Source organism: Bos indicus x Bos taurus, chromosome 24, assembly GCF_003369695.1.
Source record: "Bos indicus x Bos taurus breed Angus x Brahman F1 hybrid chromosome 24, Bos_hybrid_MaternalHap_v2.0, whole genome shotgun sequence".
NCBI lineage: Eukaryota > Metazoa > Chordata > Mammalia > Artiodactyla > Bovidae > Bos > Bos indicus x Bos taurus.
Window position 1 is genome coordinate 46,618,896 of NC_040099.1, and position 15,397 is coordinate 46,634,292.

The 15,397-nt window shown below is 49.4% G+C and overlaps 1 protein-coding gene across 2 annotated transcripts in view; it reads right to left on the reverse strand.

Moving 5' to 3' along the window:
* The window catches only part of ST8SIA5 (ST8 alpha-N-acetyl-neuraminide alpha-2,8-sialyltransferase 5), a 67,526-nt gene that overhangs the window by 38,107 nt on the left and 14,022 nt on the right, over window positions 1-15,397 (reverse strand). The gene's annotated exons all lie outside the window — the stretch shown is intronic.

Sequence of the window (15,397 nt, forward strand, 5' to 3'; positions counted from 1 at the left end):
GACAGATGGCAGGAGGCTTGACCCAGAGGAGCTCTGCGCTGCTGGCCTCATGCAGGGAGATACTAGGCTGAAAACAGCTGGGCAGAGCTGAAAAGAGGCTTACTGTGTACGCCTGGTCCCAGCCACGCTGCCCCAAAACTTTGGCCATGGCTGGGTTTCTCGGAGAGAACCTGCCCAGGTCCAAAGAGAAGGCTACAGACCAAAGGGTGCTGCCGCCCCATCACCAGGGTGGCTCGGTCTGGCGCTGCTGCCATTTGGGGCGGCACAGTGCTTGTTGGGGGGTGTTCTGTGCACCCCTGGTAAGCGGCATCCCTGGTTTCTACCCTCCGAGGCCCGCGGTACCTCCTGCCCCACCCTCCTGCCGTGATGACCAAAACTGTCTCCAGACATTGCCAAATGTCCCCTGTAGGGAACCCCTGCCCACCACACTGAGCTCCAGTGCACCTCCTAGAGGCTGGCTTTGCCCTCAAATGTGAATATTCAAGTCCCATCAAAGACTCTGGCACGTGGGATAAACTTCACTGTGAAAGTGGAGAATAAAACAAACAAACAAAAATAAAACTCTTAAACCCCTAAAAATAAAGCCCTTTAATAAACAGCCTCTGCTAAGGGGAATGGGGCAGGGATGGTGGTCAGAGCTGGGCTCTGGTCCACCCGGACCAGCCACTAATGAGCTGAGTGACTCCAGTGAAGTCTCCACGTCTCTCTTGGCCTCTGTTCCTATCTTTCGAGTCAGGAGAGCGGTCTCGACATCTCCAAAGTGCTTGACCGGAAGTATCACCAGGCTGAGCTGTGTCCTCAATCACCGGACTGAGCTGTGTCCTCGATGGCAAGACAGGTTGCCTCCTGCCTGTGAGTCAGCCTGGTTTCCAGCCAGACGCTGGGCGGAAGAGGCCCTCGGGGCCCTGTGAGCAGAAGGGCCACACACGTGAGATGCTCAGTGGATGCTTTGCCGAGTGACTCGGATTCTCTCTGCCTCCACAGCAGAGCGGAACTGGGGGCAGAACAGGCACAACTCGCAGGACAGAGCCTGAAGCTGCAGCAAAGTGCCCTTCAGTTTCTAGCGTGTTCAGGGAACAGCAGCAGCATTGCACTTGTTCTGGCTCGAGATCTTTATATTCTTCAACCAGTGAAGTTGCTCAGTCGTGTCCGACTCTTTGCGACCCCATGGACTGTATAAAACGGTATAAAATGGTCTCGCACATTGCAGGCAGATGCTTTACTGTCTGAGCCACCAGGGAAGCCCAAATATTTATTTATTTATTTGGCTGTATCAGGTCTTAGATGCGACATGTGGGATCTAGTTTCTGACCAGGGATTGAACCCAGGCCCCCTGCCTTGGGAGCTCAGAGTATTGGCCACTGGACCATAGGAGAAGTTCCTTTATATATTTATCTATCCACAATACAAATATTGCATACTTCTATAAACCCATCACATATTCGGGCTTCCATGGTGGCTCAGTGGTAAAGAATCCGCCTTCCAAGCAGAAGACTCAGGTTCAATCCTTGGGTCAGGAAAATCCTCTGGAGAGGGAAATGGCAACTCACTCTAGTATTCTTGTCTGGGAAATCCCATGAGCCTGGTGGGCTATGGTCCATGGGGTCGCAAAGAGTTGGATATGACTTAGTGACTAACGGAGAAGGCAATGGCACCCCACTCCAGTACTTTTGCCTAGAAAATCCCATGGACGGAGGAGCCTGGTGGGCTGCAGTCCATGGGGTCGATAGAGTTGGACACGACTAAGCGACTTCACTTTCACGCATTGGAGAAGGAAATGGCAACCCACTCCAGTGTTCTTGCCTGGAGAATCCCAGGGACGGGGAAGCCTGGTGGGCTGCCGTCTATGGGGTCACACAGAGTCGGACACGACTGAAGTGACTTAGCAGTAGCAGTAGTGAGTAAACAACATCACATATACATTTATAAATGCATTGTAAGCATCTATAAAATAAACTATTCATTTACTTGTTTATTGATTTGAAGGGGTTATGTTTCCTTTCAAAGAAATATTTTGAGGAAATATTATTAGGTATTTCTTAGAAAGAATTTGGATTTGGTTTATTAGGAGGGGAAACATTTTGTGAGCCCTTCACATACATGCTCTCCGCTCCTACAACAGCTTCATGTGGCAAGTCCCATTCTCTGCATTTACGGTTGATGAAATGTTTAGCTCAGAGAGGTTTGGGAACTCGCCCAAGGTTACAAGGCTATCAAGTGGCCAACCTAAGATTTAAATATAGCACCTTCTGACTCTAAAAACCAACCTAAAAGTCTGTACCAGAATACCTATTGGCCAAGAAAACTAGTATTTCCACCCGAAATTTTGCAAATTAGCCGATTCACAAGCACATTCAAGCAATTCCCAGCCCAGCAGCCAGCTAGAAAACTCACAGGCTCCTTAGAAAGAGTCCAGCCAGCAAGACTCATGTCCTCCACCAAGTGGGTCAGCCAGCAACACCGCCACTCTCTTGCCCAGACTGGCTGCTGAGACAGGCTGTCCCTTCCCAAGACAGTCCCTCCCAGGGTTGCAGAAGTGACAAACTACTAAGAAAACATCACTTACTATATTTTAGCAGGAACTGTGACACAGAAGGGCCATTCACTGATAGCTCAGTTAGGAAAGAATCTTCCTGCAATGCAGGTAGACCCCAGTTTGATTCCTGGGTCAGGAAGATTTCTACAGTTTGCTGTGATCTGCACAGTCAAAAGCTTTAGTGTAGTCAATGAAGCAGAAGTAGATGTTTTTCTGGAATTCCCTTGATTTTCCTATGATTCAGCAGATGTTGCCAATTTGATCTCTGGTTGCTCTGCCCTTTCTAAATCCAGTTTGTACATCTGGAAGTTCTCAATTCACGTACTGCTGAAGCTTAGCTTGAAGTATTTTGAGCATTAATAATATCCCCCCAAAATTATGAAGGGTTATTAAAATATATGGACTGGATTAAAAATATACATGCTTCCAGCCGTGGCCTCCTCGGGCTCTGCAGGCGGAGACCGGAGTCACTGTCTTTTCTACATTCCTCAGGTCAGTAGAGCATGGAAGCCAGCTGCCTCCAAGTTCATCTCTGGTCTCCATGTACCCTGACACTCTCTCAGAGCTGCTTCCTAATGACCATGCCAGCAGCCACCTCCTCTGTTCCAGAACCTTCCAAGAATCCCCACTGCCAAAGGACAAGTTCCAAACCCTCAACTCAGGGGCCCTTCCAGCAGCTGCCCTGCAGCTTGACCTGCAGCCCAGGGAAACCTCAGCCTCGTGACCCACCAGGGCATTTGGACTCTCAAGCCTTTGCCCTGGGCATTCCCACTCAACCTCATCCCATCTCGCATTTACCTGACTCCCACCCAAAGTTCAAAGTCCAGCTGAAAAGCCTTCTTCTCCTTGAGCCCCAGCTCTGTCAGCTCAACTCTAACTCTCTCTCACGACCGCTTGAGCACCACACATTCTGCCCTGAGTCGCTGGTCCTCTGCACCTGCTCTTTGTATGTCATCCCTACAGGCAGATAGTCCTTTATAGACCTGGGTGTTCATTGGAAGCACTGATGCTGAAACTCCAATCCTTTGGCCACCTGATGCGAAGAGCTGACTCATTTGAAAAGACCCTGATGCTGGGAAAGATTGAAGGTGGGAGGAGAAGGGGATGACAGAGGATGAGATGGTTGGATGGCATCTCAACTCAATAGGCAAAAGCTGGAGTAAACTCTGGGAGTTGGTGATGGACAGGGAGGCCTGATGTGCTGCAGTCCATGGGGTGGCAAAGAGTCGGATACGACTGAGTGACTGAACTGAACTGAACTGAACTGAACAGCCCTTTATAGACTTGCCTGTAAACCAGGTGTAAAGTAGTCTTCCCCAAGAGCCCTGAAGCAAGTGGAGTGGGGAAAAGGGGGCTGACTCAGGCAGCTTTAGGTTCTAAAATTCCAGGATCCTTGGTGAAAATTAGAGCAGGAGGTTTTCACGTCCCAGGAAAGAGGAAGAAGCAAGGTATTCGGGGAGCAGGGGCAGAGGGCACACTCCAGATGGCTCACTGGGTCCAACCTTCCTGGGGTGGTAGCAGGTGTTTCTAACTTTCACGCCAAGAGATGAGTTGTAGGATATATAATTGGAGGACCATTAGTAGTGGGCACTAGGCATGGAGAGGCTGGATTTGAAGGGCCACAGGCCAGGGCGTGGGGTTGGGGGTGAGGGCACTGGCAAAGCAGAGCCGAGGATGCAGGGCCAGGGCTTGGCCCATGTCTTGTGCGGTGCTCGCCACAGAAACTGCCTTTCCCAGGTGTCAGAAACCGGACTGGCCAGGCTGCGGGCCTGCCTTTGGTGGGATTTCAGGCAGCAGCAAAAGTTTGATAAGGGAGACATTGCTGGATAAGAAGGCACTCCCAGAGCCTCTCCGTCACCTGTGCCTGCAGCTGCCCCATTGCTGCCTCCAAAGATTCCTGAGTAGAGACGCCCCCAGAGCCCACTCCCTTTTGCAATCATGTGACTCTTGGCATTTTTACCTCCTGAAGCCTCAGTTTCCTCACCCGTCAAAAGGAGAAATAATCCTCAACCTAAGGATATAAACAGCCCACAAAAGCAGATATGTAAATGTGAACACACATATAAGAGCTTAAATCTAATAACATAAACTTAAGTCTAATAACCTACAGCTTAAATCTAATAACACAATTTAAACACATGTCACTCTGTGTTCTCTGCCAGAGAAGACAAGAAAGCTGTTGGAGCACCAGCTGAGAAGAAGTCTTACTCTCCAGATCCATAGCCTTTTCTGCTTTTTGAATCTTATACACGCAAAATCTAGGTAAACTGTGGTGTGGGTTTAACCTCACTAGTAACCAAGTGTGAAAGTGAAAGTGTAAGTCACTCAGTCGTGTCCAACTCTGTGTGACCCTATAGACTGTAGCCCACGAGGCTCCCCTGTCCATGAGATTTCCCAGGCAAGGATACTGGAGTGGGTTGCCATTCCCTTCCTCAGGGGATTTTCCTGACCCAGGGATCAAACCCAAGTCTCCCGGATTGCAGGCAGATTCTTTACCGTCTCAGCCACCAGCGAAGCCCCTAATAACCAAAGTACATGCAAATGAAATTAAAGCAATCCTTTTTTATTAACCTATCAAGTTGACAAGATAAATGTAATGTTAATACCTAGGGCTGGTCATTGGTGTCATCCACATTTCTGGAAAAGAACTTGGGAAGATGTATCAAAAGGTTTAAGAGTGTTTATACATTCAGTCCCCATGATACCCCTTCTAGAAACTGATCCTTAGGAAATGATCCAACTTTGATCTGATGAAATAAAATTTATATTTTAAGGCAGGACAAGAAAAGTTAAATATAAAATTATCTCTCTGTGGTTTGGGCCTTCTCCCTCCCTGATGAGCAGGCTTCGTCTGCATTAATGTGCAGACAGAGCTCCTGTAAGATGGGAGTGCCTGCTCAACCGGAAAGATTGTTGTTGTCTTTTTCTTTATTCTGATGCTAGCAATGTAACTTCTCAAAACAAGAGTGCTCTTTCCCAGCTCTGTAGCGGGTCATGCTGACTTGCTATTCCCTTGGTGCGTGTTCACCTGGACTATGCACCCTTGGTGAACTTTATGGAAAATATCAGTATGTCGTTCTGATGCAAAATCCTTTATCTCAAAAATCTGTATGTCTTATGTGAAATAGATGACCAGTCCAAGTCTGATGCATGAAACAGGGCACTCAAAGCCGGTGCACTGGGCCAACCCAGAGGGATGGGATGGGGAGGGAGGTGGGAGGGGGCTTCGGGATGGGGGGACACATGTACACCCATGGCTGATTCATGTCAATGTACGGCAAAAACCACCACATTGTAAAGTAATTAACCTCCAATTAAAATACATAAATTTTTTTTTTAATGCATATGTCTGTGACTTCGACTCCTAAAAGGTGGAACAGTTCTCAGAGCTTTCTGTGATTCTGCTTCCCAGGTTATAATCTTCCGTTTGGCTGGAACAAAATTCCCTTTTTTCCTTCTTAACTTGATGGTTAATTGAATTTTTGTTGACAGATCAAAGGGCTTTGAACCAGACAGACAGTTGTCTGGGGTCTTTTATTAATCAGGAAACATCCTAAATACCCAGCACTGGGGAGAGGCTAAGGAACTACGGTGCTAAATGACATGTGGCCACATGGGCCCCAAAATATTATGTCTATGAAGTCATTTTAAATGGTGCAGGGAAATCATTAACGTAAGCAAAAAATTAATAAATAGAATACACGTTCACTATGATCTCATTTCTTTTACAAAAGCAGTGCTTAGAGCAAAGTCGAGGAGAAAACATTCCCTAAAACTAATATGTCACTGAGTGTGGTATGATGAGGGAATTTTTTCCCCTGCTTATTTATACTTTGCTGTCCTTTCCATAAGCTCTAAGACAAACATGTATTATTTAATAATCACAGAAATAATGTAGACTCTGAGCAATACAGAGATCACAGATGACTTTGTAGACCTTTGGAGGCACCCAGTAGGTCCTCAGTAAATAACACTTGGACTTTGTCAAGTGAGAAAAAGCAGGTGCAAAAGCATTCTGGTAACTCTTTCTGTGCTGCACAAACAGAAGGGATTGAGGAGAGCTGGCGCGAACACAGAAAGGAAAAACTGGGAAAACCAAGCCGGGGAGGTTTTTTCAAGCTGAGATTTGAGAGAAGGAGCCGCTCCAGAGTTTCATGCCTTTCTCCTGAGTAACTGCTGCCACCCAAGCCCCTCAGCGCTGGGTGACCTGCTGTGGGGGTCACCAGCCTGTGGCCCTTTGTCCTCCCCCAACCCCATCTGGAGAGCCCAGGGTCCGGTGAAGATCAGTGCCTAGGGATCAGCAGCCAGAAGCGGCTGCAGCAGTTGAGCTTTAGCTCAGCTTTTAAGCCCTTCTTAACTGCGATCTTGACCAAGAACAGAACCAAATCCACCTCTTTTTCTTGAGTCAACTTGATCTCAAGCTAGTGGGCCCACTAAGAACGTGACGCCTTTACCCAACGAGAGACCCTGTGCTGGCCAGAAGGGCCACTCTCATTCCCTGACATTGACCTCTAAAGTGATGAATAGTCCCATAACACCCTTCCTCTCCCTTAACCAATCATTGTCTTCACTCTCCTTGGGCCTTGGGCCATTTCACCTGGACACACCCTGGACAAAACAACCGATACTTTACGTTCCCACAAAGTGCTTTACTTCCACCACAGAGCAAAGTTCTCCAAGGAAGAAGACGGTGAATGAACTGAGTGAATGAAGCAAAGGCAGCAGGGACCAGGGGTTATCTCACGCTACACCTGCCCAGGTAGGTGCCCTGAGCCCCAGCCCACTGCTGCCATGTGGGAAGACGAGCCTTATGTTGCCATTTTGTTCATCCTTCCAAGAGATGCTGGATAGCCAGACTTTTATTTTTAATTTGCCAATTTTTAAATGCTGTGTAGACCAAATACTCCCTGCTGTGAGCTACCCACAGCCTGGGGAATCCCCAGTGGTGGCCCTGACTTACATCCTCTGTTTGAAGCTGACCCTAGTCCAAAGAGGGAGACAGAGTGTGTGCCGCCCATCTCAGCTGAGGAAACTGAGGCAGAGCACGGGAAGTTACCTCTCAGCCAGCTGGAGGCAAAGCCAGGCCTGGGAGCCAGAACCTTGACTCCCAGTTCAACCACCAAAATGCTGGATGCTGTGCCAGGACTCAGCATGACTTGGGATCTTCCATCTTGGGGGCTGGGTCAGCAACAACCCTCAGCCTCTGCCTCCTGTGCAGCAGACACACTCACCATCACAAAAGGCAGCCACAGGGGAAGGCCAGGGCGTGCAGCTCCTGAGCCTGGCCTGCAGCTGCCCTTTCCCTCCCTCCAGACAAAGCGTATATTAGGAATGCAAATGACTGAGCTGCTGTTATGACAAGATAACCTTGAGTCAGCTCTATTTGGGAAAAAAAAGAAGAAAATCATTCACAAAACGTCAGTTCTTAACTTTCGTGGGAGGCTAATCTATTGAATTATTCATGTGCGTTCTCGCTCCTCCATTCCAAAAAGGTAACCTGGCTTTTTCAACCTCTTACTCTAGGGCCATGTGGGTGGTGAGGACTGAAAGCTTCACAGTTCCCTGAAGAAACTGTGCGACACCGACCCAGAGGGCGGCGGGCGGGCCTTTGGCTCTGGGGATGGGTGGGTGAGACCATGGCTGAGTGGAAGATTCCTCAAGTGCCAGAAGCCCACGATGTCTCCAGTGCGGGGTCTTCACATCCCCCTCTACACGGACTGAGGGCCTCAGAAAGACTGCTTATTGGAGCACCTTGGGAGGCTGGATCCAGACTTTCAGAAGCTTCCAGGGAGCAGTGACTGGACTGCCTGAGGTGGGGGTTGGCCTGGGGAGCCCTGCAACTGTTTCGTTCCACACAAGCCTCCAGGATCCCCACACGACCATTCAAAGGCGAAAGGAAGGCACCTCAGTAGACTAAACAGACTAGATTTCCCACCAGCTGATGGATACAGTTTAGTCTATTTTTTTTTAATTAAAGGAAAAGTGAGGAAATGAGCCATTTCGTTCACACCAAGCTTCTCAAATAAAATGTATAACCACTCTTCTGTTATGAATCAGCAAAGTACTTATGTTGTACGTCACAGCTGACAGGATATCTTTCCTTTATCCATTCACGCTATTTTTATTCCATTATAAATGTATATATATCAAATATTTATTTTATTGTTCTATATTTGTTGAACAGTCATGCCTGGCTGGGGTTCAACAGAGAAGAAATTAGCAAGGTCTTGCCCCAGCAACACTTCATTTTGACTACAGTGAGACAGATAATCTAACAGGCAACATAACATGTAATGTGTCAGATGGTGAAAAGTGCTGTGGAAAAAATAAAGGATAGCAAGAGGGAAAAGGAGTTGGGGGCGAGGGGCTGCTCCACAGACTGTGGTCTCCTCCCGGAGAAGGTGACATCTCAGCAGGGTAGGAAGCGATGAGGGAACAGGTGGATCCCAGAGAAGAATGGCCCAGAAAAGGCCTGGCACCTGCAGTGGCCTGAAGCATGAGTCCCATGGCTTGTTCTGGGGCTGGCAAGGAGTCTAGGGCAGGCAGCAGGTGATACAGTCCACCTTTCTGTGGCCCCTCAAAGTCATCTGCAAGGGAGGTGACCAGGGATCTCTTCTGAGCAAACACCTCTGGTGGGCCCCCAGGATTCTGGGGGTTTGGTCCTCCTGGGGCACACAGATTGCCCTCTCCCACCTCTCATAGTCCTCCGCCATCCCCAGGTCTACAAGAAGAGCTGGGATTGGTAGTCAGGAAGACCCCCTCAGAGAAGGTGTGGACCCTTCCCACCCAGCTCACAGTGGAAGTGCCTGCCAGCTGGGAAGCCTTTGCAGGAGGATGAATGGGCATAATTACCAGGTTCCACGTACTTCCTTGCCTGGTCTCCATCCTGACTCACTAGTGACTCACATTATTCCCTGATGGTAACTTTCACCCGGAATGAGAAGAACCTCAGGGGAAAAGAGAGGTGGGTTCATCCCCCAGTTGCCCGTGGGGGCCTTTCATTGGGGGCAACAGAGAAGATGGTGCAGGTGGCAGCCTGCTGGGAATGAGGGCAAGGGTTGCTCCATTGGCAACCCCCCCACATTCTCCACCTGCAGGTGGGAAGAGAGAAAGCTAGTGGAGCAAGTCTCGGGCACTGGAGTGAGCGGGGGTCTGCGGACAGATGGCAGAGGGCTGGCCTCCTTGAAAGGCCCCTGGTGCCCAAGAGCCTCCCGGATGCTGGGAACGTTCATGGTTCTGTGGAGGCCTCTGGCTAAGGAGTGGCCCAGGGGAGTCCAGGTTCAGCCAGTGCTCAGGCGGGGACAGGAGAGGGTGCGCATGGGGGCACTAGCCAGGGGAGGGTCCAGAGAGAGGAACCAGAGGAGCTCCAGGTACAACCCGGGGGCAACCTCACACCCCCATCAAGCCTTGCACCACAGAGACGCTGGGCTCCCCCAGTCAACCTCCAAACAGTCTGCTCCCTGGCCTGGCCTTCCAGACCTCCACTCTCAGCTCCAGACTCACAAGAGCGGGCACCCAAGGCCATCCAAGTCTCACACCTCTTCCAACTACTCTTGGCTAAATATCTGCTCAACGTTTATTCCACGGTGGGGGCCACCTTTAGGAGGAGCATGGGGTCCACAGGAGGCATGCACACCAGCCTTCCAGCTTCCTCCAGCGCCCAGACTGCAGACAGAGCACCACAGCTAGCAGAGTGGAGACCCCTTCCCTCCTGGGACAGCAGAGGAGTGATGTGGATATGGGGGGAAGGTCCCTTCAAACACTCATCCTAGCATTCATTCCAACCACTCTGTGTCAAGAGCTCCCACTAGTTCTACTTTCTCCATCCTAGGACAGGCCCAGAGTCTATGTGAGCAGGTGCCTCCTATGTTAGCGCCACCCCCCCCCACACTGTTCCCCAAACCTCTGGGACCCAGTCCAGCTAAACGCCGATCAAGTCATGCCTTCCCCGGCCTTGTCTCCTATTAGGTCCTTTGACTCTTATGGGTTGAATTGGGTCCCCTCCCCCCATAGCAAGAAAATCAGATACTGAAGTCCAATCCCAGGGTGACCTTATTTGGAAATAGGGTCGTTGCAGATGTAATTAGATAAATTATGATGAGGTCATGTGGGGACTTCCTTGGTGGTCCAGTGGTAAGAACTGGGGATGTCCCTCGGGGTCCAGTGGGTAAGACTCCGCTCCCAGTGCAGGGGGCCTGGGTTCCATTCCTGGTGAGGCTGCTAGATCCCACATGTCATAACTAAGAGTTCACATGCCACCACTAAAGATCCTGCTGCAAGGAAGACTGAAGATCCTGTGTGCCACAGCTAAGCCCTGGCACAGCCAAATAAGTAAACAATTAAAACATTTTAAAAGATGAGGTCACACTGGAGTATGATGGACCCCTAATCCAGTAAGTCTGGTGTTTTTATAAAGAAAGGGACACAGACATGTACGCAGGGAGAAAACCCTGTTAAGATGAAGGCAGAGGTCTACAAGCCAGAGTGTCGAAAACTACCCCCAAACCACCAGAAGCTAGGGGGTGGTGGGGAGCAGATTCTCCTTCACGGCCCTCAGACCCTACCAATGCCTTGATCTCAGACTTCAGCCACCATAACCGTGTGATAATAACATTTTGTTGTGTGAGCCCCCAGACTGTGGTACAGTTCACATTGGTGGGTTCCACATCCATGGTTGATTAAAGCAGTGACTGTGAAACCCCAGGGTACAGAGGGCTGACTCTAAGGAACCTAAGCATCTGTGGATTTTGTTCTTCTTTTCCCCTCCCAATAACCCCAGCCCCCTCTATGCACAGCACCCCACACACACCTCTGGCTTACCTGCCTCATGTCCATCCCCCCACAGTCCAGAGCCTTGGCAGGACCTGTGGGCCCCTCCCAGAGGGACTAGCAAAGCCTGGCCAGTGGCCAGTGTCATCAGGGTGGGAAGAGACAAGAGTACCTTGGCCTCCCACTCATACTGCATAAGACTAAACTGGGATCAGAGAGGCTATTGATCTCACAGAACCATCACCTGCTCCTCCAGACTCAACACCACAGCCTGTCCCCCAGAGTCACCCTAAATCCAGTCTCTGAAACCCACAAAGCTCTCCAAGCCCACCTCGGGTCCCACCTGGCCACTCACCACCCTGATTGCTGTCTCCTCTGAAATCTACAAGATTTATAGTCTATGCCACACGACTAATTTGTTTATACACAGTCTTACCTATTTTCATGCTTGTCTCTTTCAGTGTTCTGTAAGTTCCTTAAGGACATGTAACATAGCTGATGATTCTTTAGTAACCTAACCTTTCCACCAGCATACACCTGAATGTTTAGTGGATGTTCATTGATTATTGGGGAAAAAGTTGAGGATTCCCTTTGTGTGCATCATTCATTCAGCAATTAATGTCAGGCTTTATGCCAGGTCCTATGAATTCAGAAATGAATGAAATATCTCTTTCAAGGGTCTTACAAACTGCGAACCTATACCACTTACTCATCCTCTCTGTGTATTAAATGAGGATGACTGTATCTGTTTAACAGGACTAATGTGAGGATTGAATGAGATAATCCTTCTTTAGGATTATCTGCTTAGGTTAGAGCCTGGCTCATGAGCCCGTAATGAATGCTAATAATTTATATTATTGCCCGATGAATCCATCACCTGTAGTGTATGTATGTGGAGGGGGTTCCCACACATCGAGTGAAGAGCTAATTGAGAGAATTACTGGATGAGAGATTATTAGATGAGAAGTGAACGAGCCTGAATAAGTCAAAGAGGAGAAACCTCTAAGAGGTGAAATTTGCCTGGAAAGCACAAATATCAAAAGGGAAAAAAAGTAGAGAGAGATGATCAAGAGCAAGCTGTGAGAGGGCAGCACTGTGCCCCTGAGGGACGCCGGGCAAAGGACAAGAAGCTCCCTAACACCCAGCAGCTTGTGCAGGCTGGGCACAGAGAGCCCAGGGCCAGGGCACAAGATCCAGGAGGCCCCACCCTCTAGCTGGTACAAGGGCAGAGCTGACACCGGAGAGGGAGTTCCATTAACTTTGTCCCCTGGGTGCCTTGCTTGCCTCCCCCTAGTCCCAGCCCTACAGCAGGAGCCCCATCAAAACTTGCTCTGATCAGCAAGACTGTAGCTGTTCTGCCAGCAAAGCACAAACCCAGGGTGGTGAACAGCTCAGCCCCTTCCCCATCCTGAGGGTACCCGCCAGCTCCACTCCATCCCCACAAGGCACTCTTCCCCTCCAGAAGCACCCCAGGTAGATCCTCCAGTCCTGTCATCCCCACCTCTTGGGGGTCATGCCTGTTTCTCCAGTGAACAAGGCTTTGTCCTTTGAGAAACCTATATGCAGGTCAGGAAGCAATAGTTAGAACTGGACATGGAACAACAGACTGGTTCCAAATAGGAACAGGAGTACGTCAAGGCTGTATGGCACCCCACTCCAGTACTCTTGCTTGGAAAATCCCATGGATGGAGGAGCCTGGTAGGCTGCAGTCCATGGGGTCACTAAGAGTCGAACACGACTGAGCGACTTCACTTTCACTTTTCACTTTCATGCATTGGAGAAGGAAATGGCAACCCACTCCAGTATTCTTGCCTGGAGAATCCCAGGGACGGGGGAGCCTGGTGGGCTGCTGTCTATGGGGTTGCACAGAGTCAGACATGACTGAAGTGACATAGCAGCAGCAAGGCTGTATATTGTCACCCTGCTTATTTAACTTATATGCAGAGTACATCATGAGAAACGCTGGACTGGAAGAAGCACAAGCTGGAATCAAGATTGCCAGGAGAAATATCAATAACCTCAGATATGCAGATGACACCACCCTTATGGCAGAGAGTGAAGAGGAACTAAAAAGCCTCTTGATGAAAGTGAAAGTGGAGAGTGAAAAAGTTGGCTTAAAGCTCAACATTCAGAAAACGAAGATCATGGCATCCAGTCCCATCACTTCATGGGAAATAGACGGGGAAACAGTGGAAACAGTGTCAGACTTTATTTTTTTGGGCTCCAAAATCACTGCAGACTGTGACTTCAGCCATGAAATTAAAAGATGCTTGCTCCTTGGAAGGAAAGTTATGACCAACCTAGATAGCATATTGAAAAGCAGAGACATTACTTTGCCAACGAAGCTCTGTCTAGTCAAGGCTATGGTTTTTCCAGTAGTCATGTATGGATGTGAGAATTGGACTGTGAAGAAAGCTGAGAGCCGAAGAATTGATGCTTTTGAACTGTGGTGTTGGAGAAGACTCTTGAGAGTGCCTTGGACTGCAAGGAGATCCAACAAGTCCATCCTAAAGGAGATCAGTCCTGGGTGTTCTTTGGAAAGACTGATGCTAAAGCTGAAACTCCAATATTTCGGCCACCTCATGCAAAGAGTTGACTCATTGGAAAAGACTCTGATGCTGGGAGGGATTGGGGGCAGGAGGAGAAGGGGATCACAGAGGATGAGGTGGCTTGATGGCATCACTGACTCGATGGACATGAGTTTGGGTGGACTCCGGGAGTTGGTGATGGACAGGGAGGCCTGGCGTGCTGCAGTTCATGGGGTCACAAAGAGTCGGACACTACTGAGCAACTGAACTGAACTGAACTGAGGGGGAGTGTGGGATCAGCGGTGAGAGCCTTCGAATGCATACTTGAGATACAGCATAAAGTCAGGCTGTACCTTTCCTTGACCCAATTTCATATCCTCAAATCTCAGACCTGCACAAGCCATATGCAGGCAGCCCAGATCTGTACCCTCAAGGTGCAGGAAAGAGGAAGGCTGGAGGAAAGAGTATGGAAGAGTCCTGTCTACACTGGGCAGGATAAGGCAGGCCCAGTCTAGGGTCCTGCCTGCTGTGCTATCACATAGAAGGCACCAGGGTAGCTCTGGGGAGTCTGTGCTGAGTACAGCTAGCACAGGTGCTATGAATTCAGAGCAGGGACGCACACTGTGGGCCAAGAACAGAAGGAGAAGCAGGATTGTGACTGGCAGAGAGATAACTGGGAGGGCACAGCAGACAGGGAAAAGTTGGTATAAAGTTGCAGAGTCAGGACAGATGTGATGTGTGAAAGACCCTCGGCTGGCAGGAGCAATGGTCTCCTTTAAGAGTCAGGTGATCCCCTACTCTCTTTCAGCTGATCCTTTTGGGACCTGCAGGGCAGATTGTTCTGTCTATGCTATACTGGGCAACTCTGTTCTTTAAAAAAAAAAAAGAGTGGGGCTTCAGGCACAGGTTGATCATGGGAGTGATACTTTTGTTTGGAGAGGCCATAGGGGATGGAGAAATTCTAGAGTTTCTATTTCTGGCAAAACGGCATGCTGAAAACCCCTCTGTGGCGAGTGCCCCTTCAGGAATGAAGGATTTCCTCCTGACCTGCTGGAGTACCAAGAGCTGACAGCCCCCAACTCTCAGTTTCCTCTTGGAATCACCCCATATAAAGAGAGCCAACTTGGCCAAGACCACACTCTCTTCCAGAAGCATCTGCATCCAGTGACTAAAAATTCAACCTAAGGGTACAAAGGCCCAGCCTCCTCACCCTGAGGAAGCCTCAACTCAGGGAACACTCTGCAGCTCCTTGGTCCTTCTTCCTTCTTTAGGTGTTGATCCCAGAACACATCTGAATAAACATCCTGTATTCAAATCTCTGGCAAAGAGTCTTCTTTCCAGGGACCCCAATCTACAACATCTCCCATTACAAAATGCTGCTGCTACTGCTGCTAAGTGGCTTCAGTCGTGTCCAACTCTGTGCGACCCCATAGACGGCAGCCCACCAGGCTCCCCTGTCCCTGGGATTCTCCAGGCAAGAATACTGGAGTGGGTTGCCATTTCCTTCTCCAATGCGTGAGAGTGAAAAGTGAAAGTGAAGTCGCTCAGTTGTGTCCGACCCTCA